Raw genomic sequence first — 12,643 nt, 5'->3', positions numbered from 1 at the left:
TTTTGTTTTAGAATTTACTTAGAACTTAATTGCTAGTATTTTCTATGGCGGTGAGCGCTTGCCTTGTTACTACTGATTTGTTTGCTGAGATGTGCGAGGTATTTTGAGAGAGCCTTCGATTGCTCCGTGTTCCACTTTATTTGTGGGACACGAATTCTCTTCCGGTGCGATTGATTTGCGTCGTGTTCCACTTTATTTGTGGGACACGAACCTATTTCCGATGCGATTCACCCGATCTCTCATTCATTGAGATGTATATTCCTGCATTGTCTGGCTTGTGTTCTCTTGCAGGTTGCTTATGTGGTTATGCTCGACGTGTACCGCATGTCGCTCATGATTTATTTTCACGACGACGCTTTCTGACTTGCTTTGCTTGATGCTAGCTTACGCGAAGTATTTCGGACTTCTCTGCTTACGCTTACTAGCTCATTGCGGATCTGCTATCCGTTCAGTATTGTCTCTTTGTCCCTTTTACCGCTTTCTCGCATCATCCTTTAACATGAGAAGTAGGACTTAGACATGCATCTGGCCAAGCCCTCGAAAGAGGCTCTGTTTTTGTTGGTGTGTTTACATTTGTGCTTTGCGGCAGGGAGTCACGGTGTAATAAGTCCTATATGGCACTCCGTTAAGTCCTCATGGAAGGCACGCGGAAAGGGTTAGCAATCAACCCCCGCCTAGTCTCATCGAGTCTGTTCATTATGCGCACGCTTCGCGTCTCTTGCTTTTGAACCTGCACAAGATCTTGTTATCGAGTATGTCAGGAAAAGGGTTCATGCAGCCGGACCCCCGCCTTTCTTATAGCTCGTGTCGCTCGACGTTGATGCTCGGTGTACGCGCGCACCGTTTTCCTTTACGATCTGTGACGGCTTGGTTGCTGAGAGGGGTCCGCCCTCTTGTCTATGGCCCGATCATTTTCGCGAGGTCTAATGCTTGGTTGACTTGGGTTGAGCTGCTCCCCTTGGCTATGGCGGGACCGCTTTTCTACCATTCGGTCAGTACCGTTGGTTTTGTTTGCTTTACGAGCGGAGCTCGTTTGTGTGATACTCTTGTTTGCCTTCCCTCTCCTTCGTAGGTTGATAGTTTAGTTTAGACTTGTACCCTTTGTATGATAACATTAGGTAGCAAGCTTCCCCCCTTAGCTTAGGTCTTCCTCATGCATTTCTTTAAAACACAAACCACACTCTTTGATTTTTTTTTCTTAAGAGCTTGTTATTTCCGCTCCATTCCCAAGCATAAGTCTCCAAAGGTCGAGCAGCGGAGTGTGAATGTAACTCGTTCACCTAAAAAACACAAAACAAATATAAACTCGTTCACCTAACCAGTTACACATGATAGTTAATTTATGTTATTTGTCAACTGTAACCGGTTATAGGTCCGACATTTTTCTTTTTTTTGGTTTTTGTTTGATGCTTTTATATCCAAATGTTGTATATATATTCCCAGAGACAAACTCATGTTCAATTGAATGTAGGCTGATGCCTCCACTAATTTTTGAGTATGTATTCATTAATAACACATGTTATTATACCCATAACACTTATTATACTTCCTTAAAAAAATTTACGTAACATTTAGCGTGGTCCTAAAAAAACACTAACGCAGAATACTCAAAGGTTGGGAAGGGTTTGGGTGACTTTGGATTATGGCGACTTTGTAACTTTCACTCTTATCTATCTCTAAAGCAACCATTCTCTCTCTAAAAATATAATATTTTAATTATTCATTCCTCCATTAAATTGCCAAAGTTGTAAAGTTATGGAATAGTTAAGTCATAAATTTCATTCCCTGAATAGTTGCAGTGGATTCATTTATTTTAATAAGATATTAATATATTATAATATAAGTTTAAAATTTGAGGAGATAATCATTCTTTAAGCATTCTTTAAGCAAAATTTGTGGTAATTACTAATTAAAGAATATGTTGTATATTTGAGTATGTCTTTGTAATTTTAATATTATAAGAATAATAAGTGATGTATTTAAAGAGAAAATAATGATTTTTTATATTATACAGAAGAAATACATTATGAAAAAAAAAATTGGGCCCATCCCTATATATTCCACTGGTGTGTTTGTAATGAATAATAAGATAATACAAAAATTTCTCACCCTCAATTATCACTCTCTCTAATACTCCTCTCTCTCACTCTTTTTTTTTTAGTTTACAAGATTCAATGTTGGTACAACTCCGTTTAATTATCTCGACATTCCAATCTTTAAAGGAAAGCCTTGTGCGAAATTCCTTCTCCCTATTGCAGATAAAATTATCCTTAAGCTTGCTTCTTGGAAAAGATGTCTCTTATCATTCGTGGGCAGAGTGGAGCTTGTCAAGTCTTCCATACAAAGTATGCTTATCCATTCCATGTCTGTTTATTCTTGGCTTGTTTCGTTATTAAGGAAAATTGAGGGAGCTGCCCGTAATTTCATTTGGAGCGGGGATGTTTCTAAGTGTAAAACACTCAAGGTGGCTTGGAAAAATCTTTGCAAGCCTTTTTCAGAAGGAGGCCTTGGCATTAGATCTCTTCTTGATCTTAATGCAACGACAAATTTGAAGCTTGCTTGGGATTTTGTTTCCTCTGAGGATCCCTGGGCCACCCTTATGAGGAATCGGGTTATGAGAACTAACAAATTCATCAAGTACCATATCCACTCTTCGATTTGGTCGAGTGTTAAAGCGGAAATTCCAACAATTTTTGATAATTCATCTTGCCTGCTCGGTAATGGTGAGTCAATTCGATTCTGGTATGATTTCTGGTGCGGTGCTCCGCTGTTCTTAGATATGGGGAAATGTACTTTGCTTGAAGACTTGCTCTTAGCTCCTTCATTTCAGACACCGGCTGGAACTTTTGCAGCATTTTCGATATTCCTCTGTCTGTCCAAGTCATAATTGTTAATAGTCACATACCGATCGATTTAAGCCAAATAAGAGAGTTTGGAACCTCACGATTTTGGGAGACCTCTCGCTCAAGGATGGTTATGATTTCAAGAGAAGTTTTGGGAATTGTGTTAATTGGTGGAGGTGGATTTTGTCCAAATTTGTTCTCCCTCTAAATCCTTCTTGGTTTTGAGATTTTTTCTTAATAAGCTTTCTACCGACGAGCAGTTAAAGTGGCGGTCCTTTTATTTCCCTTCCAAATGCAGTCTTTGCAATGGGGATGTAGAGAGTTCTTCTTACCTTTTCTTTGATTGTGCATATGCGGCGAAGATTTGGAGTTGGATTGGTTCTATTTTCAATTTTAGTTTGCGTATTTCTTCTTGGGAGGACATTTCGAGTATTTGTAATAGGAATTGACATGCTCACTGTAAGGTGCTGCTAAACGTGGCAATTATTCATGTGTTTAATGCTATTTGGCTAGCATGCAATAGTGTGAGATTTAAAGATCGTGACATATCTCATGCTTCTTCTATTGCGAGAATCGTCTCTATTTGTAGCTTAGCCGGTAATGTCTTTAAAATTCATTCCTTCATCAATATTCAAGAGTTTGAGGTGTTGAAGAAGTTTAAGGTCAATATTCAACCTCCTGCTGCCCCTAAGATTGTGGAAGTCATTTGGAAGCCCCCTCCGTGGAATTGGGTTAAAATTAATTGTGATGGTGCTTCTCTAGGCAATCCGGGCCCCTCTGCTTGTGGAGGTATTGCAAGAGATTTTGATGGTAGATTTTTTGGAGCCTTTGCTAGTTTTATTGGTAACTCAAACTCTCTCATTGCCGAACTCACCGGTGCTATGTTAGCTATTGAGTTCGCCCATGAGAAGGGTTGGAGTAAGATTTGGCTTGAATATGATTCTTTAGCGGTAGTGCGTTCTTTCTCTCCTCCCTTCGTTGTGCCTTGGCAACTCCGTACAAGATGGGTCAACTGTGTGAAAATTACGACAAATATGTCTTTTGTGGCTTCTCATATTTTTCGAGAAGGTAATTGTTGTGCTGATTCTCTGGCGAATATAGGTCTAACGATTAACGATTACACTAATTATAGTAGCATTCTTAATTTTTTGTGGGTAGATTTTGTAAAGAATAGACTTGGTTTGCCTTTCTTTAAATTTATGTCTCATTGAGAGGGTTTTGGTTTATGCCCCCTCTTCTCTGTATCAGTTTACTTTGGTTAATCTTAATCTTATTAAATAAAAACTCTCTTTTTTTACATACTCAAAACCTCCATTATTTACCAATTTTATGATGGAATGTTCTAACATTGTTGTGTTTTTTAAAAAAATATAGTATCCCCTCTTCCTCATTTTTCTATTGCTTTTATATTGGCAATTTTACGATTTTCAACATGTTTTCCATTTTTCCTTTGTGATGTACTATGAAATAGTGGGAAAATATGTAGTGTAGAAGAATTTATTGATGATCAAAATTATGTTGAGTGGTGAAACGTGAGAGAGGGAGAAAAGAGCTTTCTCTCTTTGTCCTTTTATGTACAAATGATAAAGTAATAAAATATGAAAAAATAATAAGAACTAATTTTTTTGATTTATTCTTAAAATATTTCCTCAAATTTATATTTTTTTTCCTTTTTTGTTTGCTTTTAAAAAAAAATGGTAATTGAATAAAACTTGAGAAATTAAATCAAATCCACTTTTTTTTGGTATTTTTGAAAATTTATTAAATAATAAAATACAATAAAATAAAAATACAAAACCCATATTTTTTGAAATATTTTTCTATTATTCAAACAAAATTGGGGTACTACAATAGCAAGTTACAGCCACGTTTGTATGACCCGAAAGATCAATGATAATGCTTATACGGTAGCTCTCCTATATTTCATGAATATATCTAATATTTTCAATGTTGCTGACATTCATGAATATCAAGCATATGAAGCTCTTTATCAACAAGTGAACTCGGGGTCAAGTTCTTCAGTGGTGGAGTAGACTAATGTAAGAAGGTTGGCTGTGCGTATCAAAGATGAAGTCACACGTCTGAAAAGTTTGGAGGAGACTTAGGTTGAGAAGGCTGTTTCATATCAGTTGTTTTGGGATATCCAATCTTCCGTAATTGTTCTTTGATGTGGAGTTTCATGTTGTCATCGACCTTCGAAAACCTCTCTTGTATCGCTTCCAATTCGGAAGTAATAGAGATATTCGATTTTTCTCCTTTGATGCAATCATCATCATCATCATCATCATCAAAACTAAGTCTTTTCCAATGAGGGATAACTTCGTTCATTCTTATTGCCTCACCTAGTTTTATATTTTTTGCAATAACACACGCACACGGGAGACCATACGTTTTAGAAATAGTACAACCACACTTTATGCTATCGGAACCTACAACTTCACCTTGTTTAACCTCGTGAAAAATATAGTTCAACCCGGCCCGAGACACATTGCTGATCAAATGGGAATAAAGTATGTTGTCCTTGAATCGATGTTCCAACATCGTAATGCTCCAACCAAATGTTGTTTGTATCTCATTGTGTTGGTTTTTAATCATGTGATTTGCAGAGTCCCAATCTCGACACAAGTCACCCTTTCTATTAGCCAATCAATTTTTCAAACTAGCATGTGCCGACTCAACTCTGTTGGTGGTTGTATTTCCAAGGTGTTAGACATTATCAGTCCTCGCACACACTAACTTCTCCGTCACCTTATCAAGAATGGTGCTTCAATATATTTCAATAAATCAGGACACTTTTCACACACTTTCCAAAATTGAATGATGGAATCGGCGTATAATTCTTTTGTCGAAGAACTTGCAATACGACTTCATGCGTCCATTATTTGTTCAACAACTACACCAGGCTTCACTAATTTCCCACCTTCGGTCTCTACTTGTTTTTGTCCCTACCGCGGGTTTAACCTTACTTCTCACATTACATGTTATGCGATATCGACAAATCAATGCGTCAGAAGAAGGAAATACCTTTTCCACCACATTCATCAACGCGGTATCGCGGTCCGTAACAATTTCCTTATGCATCTCAATCGACTTGTTCCTTCAAAAGTGACTGACACACCTCTAATGCCCATGTAAAATTATCCTATTTTTCGCACTCTAAAAAAGCAAAACCAACCGCGTGTGTTTTCTCAGTGGATGTTACACCGACCATCTCAAATAAAGGAAGTCTATACTTATTGGTCTTGTAGATAGAATCGAGAATGAATACTGTCGAAAACGTGTTGAACAACTGTATCGAATCCGGATGAGTCCAAAAAATATCTCGGACCGTAACTCCATCGTCACAAGTTCGGTATCATGACACATATTTATTATCATCCAACAATTTCAACAATTGTTACATGTCACTTCTATCTCCCCTATTCTCCTTATTATTGTGGTACCAGATGTTATACACTTGCCTTATATTTGATACGTTGTCGGGTTCCTTCTGTTTCAATGTGGCAAGTATATTTTTCGGTTGGACAAGATTCAAGGACATGTCACTAATACATGTCTTCTCTTTTAAATGGACACTCACATTTTCTAGTACCTGTGTCGCCTCTTTTAAGCTTCCTTAGAGGAGTATGGTATTTCCCGCTTCTTGCGCACAACATTGTTACGAAAGCGTTTCTTCTTGTTGTACCATTATCTGATCTTCCTATTACCACACCAAAACCAAGGTTAGTTGCATTCCTACGAATCCATGTGAGCATGCTTTCACGATCAACAAACTCTTGCTTGTTATTAAAGTCACCACCGACATCTACCGCCTTTACGACTACCCCTTCAACATTCGGAGAAACATCGACTAAAGGAACTAATTCTCTTGAGAGATTATCGGGGTGCACTATACCTATTTGTAAAGAATAACACAAATAACAAAAAATCACAAGACTGTTGGAAAAAAATAGCACATACACGTTCTGTAGATGCACCTTCGGAACATGTTCATCTTCAACACGTTCCGTAGACGTACCTACGAAAGCAGCATTATTTTTTTTGACAGAAAATTGATGCATAATGTGAGCAATGCAATGGACAAAGATGAGTATTTACCTGAAATTGAGTTTTCTCTTGCTCTCTTTGATTTATTGCACCAAAAAGTTGAAGTTTTGGAGTAAAAATGATATAGATGATGTAGGTTTTTTAGGTTGTGGAGAGGTGAGTGTTGAAGAAGAAATGTAACAATGGGGGAGTGATCAAGCTGGTTCAAAATATATCAGATATTTTCGTAGGTGCATCTACGAAATATTCTAACGCTAAGTCATTTTGTATATGTACCTACGGAATAATTCCTGAACTGAATTAATCTGCCATTTTTCCCAATATACACTAGTATATAATATACACTAGTATATAATATTTTCGTAGATGCATCTTAGGAAAAATTCAAATTTTGACAAAAGAAATGTGCTTCTGGATGTGCATCTACGGAATTAGGGGGCATATTTGGAATTTCTCTAGATGCCTAAGAGTATCAAGGGATGTAATGGGATATTCTCTTTATTATATTTCAAATTTGAAGAAATAATAATTTTCTTTAAAATATCCAAATGTTTTCTAAAATTCAACACTCTCAAAACAGACTGAGTTTTGAATGCGGAACTCCGACCAAAGAAGCATCATCGCTTAATGATCCACTAGTATTCATATCAGAACTCCTGATAAATATCATGAATGCACTGACTTTTTGCGTTACTTTTTCCATTTTCGTTCCCCTATTCAATTTCTATTTCCGTTTTCAGCTCCGTCACTAAAAAGCAACACTCACTCACACTCTCATCATTTTTTCACTGACATTTTTTCTCTTTCGAGACTTTGTGTTTGCTTATAATTCATATATTATTGTTTCCTTCCGATCTTACAAGTATGTACTTTGTTTGTGTTATGGTTTGATTACTTCTTGTGCCTCGTTAGTGATATCGCGGTTTCTACTTAGGTGAAGAATTTGACTCGGGTTGTGCGAGCAAGAAGCCAAACCTAACAAAGTGGTTCCTGTAAAGGAACGGGTGTTTCAAAAGGTTCTTCTAAAGGTGTAATTGATAGATAACTCATAGCCTTTCTTAAACAACAATGATATGATGTTACTTCTCGGGGTGCCAACAATCAGGGGTTGAGATCCTCTCCATTTCTCAAAAGAAATGGAGAATGCTATTATCAATGTTTTCATTAGATACAAGTCAAATTATATTAATTATATGTCACACATTTCAAGAATATAGACATTTATACATCAATACTTTAGTAATTGTATTCTCCATTTCTCTTGAGAAATGGAAAGGATCCTTACTCGTTTTCATTAGATACAAGTCAAATTATATAAAGTATATGTCACACATTTCAAGAATATAGACATTTATACATCAATACTTTAGTAATTGTATTCTCCATTTCTCTTGAGAAATGGAAAGGATCCTTACTCATTTTCATTAGATACAAGTCAAAATATATAAATTATATGTCACACATTTCGAGAATATAGACATTTATACATCAATATTTTATATTTTGAAATGGAGATGATCCCTACTCCTTTTCACCGTATTTGAACCATAAATTACAAAACTTCCACATTCTCTTTGTTCCTTTATAAGTGTGTTGTTTAGAAAAAAAATTGTTTCTTAAACAAGTGTTATTTTAAAGTTCAAAATAGTATCGATCATAGCTTTGTTAAAAACACGTATAGTCATTTATTATAGAGAAAGAAAAAAAGTAAAATAAATTATTAAAAAGTTAGGATATTATAAAAAAAATAATAATCATTGCCTAAAAAAACAATTATTAATTATTTTAATATGTGTAAAAAGTTAGTAAAAGATAACACTTAAAAAGGAACCAGGGAGTAGTATTTACTATCATTTATAAAACGTGACTAGAAACAACCAAAAAGCAGGGGAAAATATATGTTGTTCACACACCTACAAAATTCTATATATTGGAAGTGTTGTGAGAAAACAATAAACAAAAACTTCAAAACATGGGACTCATACATCCATCTTACATACAATCCACAAAATACCTTCCCTACTTATCTTCATTTGTCGAAGTTGATGAAATTCCAATCATGGACATCTCACAAAATAGTCAACAAAACCTCACCTCAAAGATTGGCAAGGCATTTGAAGAGTAGGAATTCTTTCTAGTAATCAATCATGGAGTTTCTTATGATGATATCATAAAGGTTGAAATGAGACCAAAAAATTTGATTGAAACATAAGTGAAAAGAGATGAAGTTAAAACCTCGCGGCATCGTGATGCCGAGTATGCTAAGAATATAAGAGATTTACACACTCATTGGTATTTCCAATTTTTTCTTCGGACTCCTACAACATTTCAATCCTTGTGTTTTTAGTATGTTCGGCATCACGATATTCCTTTGTATTTATAAGAGAGAAGCTATATATTAATGTTTTAAAGTTTTAAGTGGAGATTTCACGTCTTTCATAAAGAACATAGTCATTTTAAGGTACATTATTTCAATTTTTTTTAATATCTACACTAACCGTTGGAAAACTATTATACTCCAACAAAAGACACTACAACAAATTGTATATTTTCTAATAAACTTTTATCTCGACCAATTAATCTATCGAGATTAACTAAATTTTAAGTTCAACAAAAATATAAGAATTTCCACAAATTTCTAAACAAAATTGATAATTTTTTTTAGAGACAAAATTTTATACAGATTGATAAAAAAAATATTACTCTCTTTAACTTTAATTATAAGATTCTTTACATTTTTTTTCATCTTTTATTATAATTTATTTTACAAAGTTCTACGTTAATTCTTATTTTTAAAAATATATCCCTTATTAAAATTATTAATTTAATTTGAAAATTAAATATTCAAAGTAAATAGATTTATAATTTGCTAATAACTATTCACAAGAAATACATAATAATTATAATAAATTTTTTATATGTATAATATTTATTTGAGATTCTTATAAATGAGAATGGAGAGAGTACTACTACTGCATGTATAATATCTTTTAAACATAGTTAGTAATAGTTAGTTATTTAGAAATTAAATAGTTTTTTTAATATTTTTTTTGAAAATTTATCAAATTAGAAAGAAGTTTTGTTAATAACCATAATTAGCATTTATAGTAATTTAGAATAAATATAATAGTTTAGTATTGATGATTAGTTATTAAATGTTATCGTATTATTTTATGTGTAAAAAGATTGCAAGTTGAAAATTAGATAGTTAGCATTGTACCATAAATAGCGTTCGCACAAGTAAATCTATTTAATACAATTTAAATTTATTTAAATCTACATGTAAATTTAAAATTAATTATTTAATTATAAAATAAATTAAAATAATATAAATTAGATTGTATTAATTAATTATATAAAAAAATTATCTCTAAAATGGATGAAAGAAAAAAATTAATATTTAAAAATAAGAATTTTTGTCTCAATAAGAACAACTATTAATTAAAATAAAATAAGTATTTAGTTGATAGTAACCCGTGAAAAAAAGATAAATTTTAATATTTGAAAAATAAGAATTTTGTGTCTCAAATAAAGATAATTATTAATTAAAATAAAATAGGTATTTTACAGATAGCGTCCCGTGAAAAAATGAGAAATTTTGACATTTGAAAATCTAATTTTCGTGTATGAAATAAAGACAATTTTAAAATAAAATAGGTATTTTGATGATAGTACCCCGTGAGAAAATGAGAAAATTTTAACATTTGAAAATAAGAATTTGTGTCTCAAATAAAAGTAATTATTAATTAAAATAAAATAGATATTTTGCTGACAATGACTTGTGAAAGAAAAACAATTATTTTGACATTTGAAGATAAACATTTTGTATCACAAATAATAAAAATATTATTAAAATAAAATATGTATTTTTCTTATAGTAATCGTTCGTTGAAAAGTTAATTGTGTGTATTGTTATTTACTAAATGTCAACCTTATATATATTTATACCAATAAATAGTTAATATGATAATCATATACTATAATTATAAATTTTAATATGTTAAAATTAATTAGGATAAAATAAAATAATTAGGTAGAAAAGATCAAAGGATGAAATGAAAAGAGAAAAAAATTTAAAAGAAAAATGAATTTAATTTAAAAGAAGAATGAGATGTTGAGTGAATATAATTTAAAAATTAAGAAATATGTAGGGTATTTAGTAGAGAGCGTGAATATAGAAATAATTTAATTTATAAAATGAGAAAAAAATATAATTTAAAATACGAAAATAATTTTGTATTGTTGATTGTCAACACTAGAGAGTAATTATATTCATCTTTAAGTAAATATTAATATATTCTTTTTGGAGTTTAATTAATTTGAAAGAAAATTATATTTATAATAGCTTAGTAGCATATTATATTAATAATAGTTGATTGATAATAGTTGATATTGATTCTAAATTTGAAGTGGGGGCAGCTCCGTCCTTGGATATTAAATGCATCGTACACACATTACTTAATTTATTAATGAGCAGTCATATTCATGTCTCTGTGATCATGTGGAATTGAAGATACTCTTAAAGCATTATAGTACAGGATTGAATTTCCAGTAACTTTCAAGTATCTTTAACTAGATATTGACACCTTTTTGTTTTTGGTGAGTTTTAGTTTATAATAATAATAAATAATTGAGAAAATGAGTGATGCGCTGACAGTGTAAAATAGTTTTATATTGTCAATCAATCACAATCATGTATCTAATTAAAATCCTCTTTTATTTTAAAAAACTTTTAATGACATGACAGATTTGTGATTTTCTATTGGATGAGAGTGTAAAACTATTTTACATTGTCAATGCATATCCATTAAACCCAAAATAATTTTCGTTTTACTCAATTTAATTATATTAAACAAATAATATTTTTAAGAATTTAATTGGAATACATGGACGGTGTAAAGTTTTACACCGTAGTGAATCACAACCGCTCATTTATTGGAAGTGTTTGACTTTTATTTTAATTTTCTTAAAAGTAATATAATTGAGTGGTTGTGATGTACTGATGGTGTAAAATATTTTTCACTGACAGTGCATAGCAATTAAACTCTATTTTTAAACCGGAGACACAAATTATTCGTGTTTAACTATATTAAAAAATAATATTTTTAAAAAGAGGCATATAAATAAACTAATACAAGATATCAACTCAATTAAGATAATTCTTATCCTAATATAATGTGACATGTATCGGTGGATCTTGCCTGAGAGTAGTAAGTATTAATTAAAAAAAATTAAATTAATTGAAATTTATTATTCAAAAATATCTTATTTTAAAGAAAAACTTTACGAAGCAATGTGATGCATCTCGTAGAGATCTCTCATGTGATGCATTAGAGATTAAAACATACATGTAACTTTAGTGAAAAAGAGATTAAAATAATTATTTTAAATTTTTTAAAGTTTAAAAATTTGGATGATAAAGACCATCATGAACATGAAATAAGTATAAACAAATTACACTTTAATGCATCATCTTATAAATTTTAGTAATTTTTATTGAAAGACAAAAATTGGAACAAATAATCAAATCTTTATAAAATTTGTTGATTGGTCATAAATATTTCTAATTTGTCTCTAAATTAACAAATAATATTTTAATAGTATTTAATAAGTTTATAATAAGTTGTTAGTTTCCACTAAAAAAAATGGATGGAAAACTTATAAACTTCTAAGTACGGTGTTCATCTTTGAATCATATAATTCTCAAAAATATGATGCAATAAATAAGTACGGTGATAACAAGTCGGTGACAC

Source organism: Vicia villosa, linkage group LG2 (genome assembly GCF_029867415.1).
Source record: "Vicia villosa cultivar HV-30 ecotype Madison, WI linkage group LG2, Vvil1.0, whole genome shotgun sequence".
NCBI lineage: Eukaryota > Viridiplantae > Streptophyta > Magnoliopsida > Fabales > Fabaceae > Vicia > Vicia villosa.
The sequence above is the reverse complement of the archived record's forward strand: the minus strand, read 5'-3'. Positions refer to the sequence as shown.